Genomic DNA, 3,356 nt, shown 5'->3' with positions numbered 1-3,356 from the left:
AATTCTTACAAAATAAAGTTATTTAAAATGAATGTAAAATGTGTTGTGGGTTTTGCCTTATTTCTTTCTAACAGAGGGTATCCGAACTTTTTTTTCCACTGATGGAAACATGCAGAAAAGCCATGGGGGGGGGGGGGGGGGGGGGGGGGGGGGGGGGGGGGGGGGATCTGTGTTAGTGAACTTGTAATGGATTGTCTGCACTCAATTTTTATACAAATTTTGTTGAGATTTGCTGTTTTTGGTTACAAGCAGCAGCAGTTGCCATTTATTAGCTGTTTTTTTAAGGTTCCCTTGTTTAAAACAGTAGCTCCATCTAGTGTTTAAAGTCAGAAGGAAACTACAGATCCAAATTTACTGATAAATATTGACAGCAGATAGATCTACTCACACAAGATTCCTCTTTAAATTAAGAACAAACTATATTTCAAAGTTAAGGTGATCCTAAAGGGGGCGTTTCAGGGCATCACTGCCGGCCTAGAGGCGAGAAGAGAGGATTTAGGACCAGGATCTTGCAGGTTTGAATCCTACAGCACACATCACTGTGGGTCCTTGAGCAAGACCCTGGACCCCATCAGTGCCCTAAAAAGGCTCCACACTGCGTCCTGGAAACAAGGTGGGAATATGGAATTTCTCCTGGGATATTATATTAAAGTATGATTTATTCATTTATTTCTTAAATGGAGAAATAGTGTAGAGATTAGCAGTCTAGCTGTGTTAGTGGTGTCCCTGGCTTGAGTTCTCTGTGTATGATGGTTTTCTCTTGGTACTCCTGTCCTGCTGATGTTTCAATAATTGCTCTGCTTACTACGGGACTATACCTTGTCCAGGTTGCCTCCACCCACGGTCATCTGGAGGTGAGCCCCAGTGCATAAAATGAATAGATGGAACTATGTTGTGAACTGGTTAAATTCCTTTCAATGTTTTGTCCATTAGGTGGCGCCCACAGAGTTCCACGGTCTATGGTGCCTTGCAGCCCGGTTTTAATATAGCTGCACCGATTTTTGCATCTTCATGATCTCAGTCATAGTTACAACACTTTGCTGAAGGCTTCGACTTAAGAAAAACTTCTAAAATTAATGGGAAAAACGTTAAGACTGCTGACAAGTGAGAAAGAACAAGGCCAAATATCCAAAGAATAAAGTAGCGGCTCATGCAAAATAAACATTAAGATGGATCATCTAATCATTGACAGAATTTTAAAAAACCTTGGTTAAAGAGTAACCAACACCATAGTAGAGAAAGTTTTGAGTTTAAGGTGAAAAAGTACAAAATATCACCCAGATTGCCATTCTGTTCAGCATTGCTTAATGATGCTGACAGTGGCATCAATAAAAATTGCCTTTAAAATGAATGGTAGAAGACCAAGAAGCTTAAGAGTGGTCAGTTAAGTCATTTGAATATTTACTAAACTTTCCGGACTGAAAGAATCAAACATATAAAGTTTGTTAGTGATCAGTGTTGTTGTCAGAGTATCGTCACCTTTTAACTGCAGGATGCAGGTTATAACATAAATATCAAACATCAGTAATAACAGAACATTTTACTTAAACACTTTGCTGGAGTCATGACCTCAAATAAACTGATCTGTAATATCCTTTTTTGTTTTTTGTTTTTAAATCTATGTCCTTACTCATCTCTTCCCATTAAGAAAACCTTTTCCCCCACAATAACAATAATGCAATAATAAAAATAAAACCACTTAACACGTCTGCATGAAATCAAATCATGAATGGATGGAGTCTGTGAATTCCTTAAAATTCCCAGCTTGTGACAAACTCTTAATATGTTTCACATTCGGAAAGGATGGAGAAAAATACTAATTATTGATAAATCAAATGTTATGTAGGGTTGAGAAGCCTACTTTGAAAATGTAATCTGTTACAATTATGTTAACTGTTGAAAAATGTAATCAGTAACTTACGCTAATTTCCATACCACAAAATTAAACTAATACAGATTACTTTTAGTTACTGCACAATTATGCTAATACTAAAAATATACAGGCAAGAGAGTAAAGGAGTTTTGTCACTTGTTCAATACATTTCTTTCCAGATATTCACTTGGACAGCTTTACATTAGAAAGCTTCACAATGTGACAGTTTTAAAATGATTGAAAGTTTTACAATGTGTGACAGTTTTAGAATATGTGAAAGTTTTAGAATGTGACAATTTTAAACTGAAAGTTTACAATATGTAAACGTTTTAGAATGTGTGATGATTTTAAACTCTTTGAAAGTTTTACAATGTGCACGATATAGAATGTGTGACATTTTTAGAATGTTTGAAAGTTTTAGAATGTGTGGCAGTTTCAGAACATGTGAAAGTTTTAGAATATGTGACAGTTTTAGAATGTGTGAGAGTTTTAAAATCTGACAATTTTTAAATATTTGAAAGTTTTAGAATGTGTGAAAGTTGTACATTGTGTGACATTTTTAGAATGTTTGATAGTTTTAAAATGTGTGAGCACTTTAGAATATTTAACAGACACACTGAAAATCTACAGTGTTCTTAAAACATGCGTCGCTGCATTAGATTTATTAAAGGAAAAACTAAAACCACTATTTTCTAAGAGGTCTTCTTTTTTAAACAAAGACTGCTGAACAAAGCAGAATGACTGAACATCATCAATAACAAATTCAAATATCAGTTTGTTGACAACACTTTGGGACTTTCAGATTTTGTTCATTTGATGGGAAGATGCAAGGTGTGGTCCTGGTTCATTCTCAGGGTCTTTAGTCTCAGTCCATGTCTGGAGCCTCTGGTCCTGGTCCATGTCTGGGGCCTCTGGTCACTCTCTTTTGCGTCGTAAACCAGCCCCGCCCACTCCTCATCCACATTTGTAATTTGGAGTTGGGCTCAGTCTGGGTAGGAGCCCATAGAAGGGGATTTCACTCTGTCGTGAAACGGCCGAGCCAATCAGCGTTGCCGCTTTTTGTTTTCAATTTTTTTTTTTTGGCGAATTCCGGTGGCTAAACCGGAAGTGACACCATCACTGCGCGGAGCGGAGATTACGGACTTTAACTTTAACCATAGTCTGAAACCCGCAATAAATAAAGTTATAGCCAAAATACCAAGTATTACAACAATCAAGCAAGAGCAAGAGTCTGCGCTTGGTGAGTTTCTGACAGGAAAAGACGTTTTCGCGTGTCTTTGCGTGTAGGGAAGCTAGAGAGAAGCGAACGCATGTTGATGACGTGTTTGTTTTGAAGCGCTGATTGGCTGAAGTGCGCTGTCAGTCAAATGAGTAACCGACACCCCCTGCAAGAAGTTTCTATGGGCTCCTAAACCCAAATCCAAATCCAAATGTGGATGAGGAGTGGGCGGGTCTGGTTTACCAGGCTACACTCTCTTACCTC

Source organism: Salarias fasciatus, chromosome 23 (genome assembly GCF_902148845.1).
Source record: "Salarias fasciatus chromosome 23, fSalaFa1.1, whole genome shotgun sequence".
Lineage (NCBI taxonomy): Eukaryota > Metazoa > Chordata > Actinopteri > Blenniiformes > Blenniidae > Salarias > Salarias fasciatus.
The sequence above is the reverse complement of the archived record's forward strand: the minus strand, read 5'-3'. Positions refer to the sequence as shown.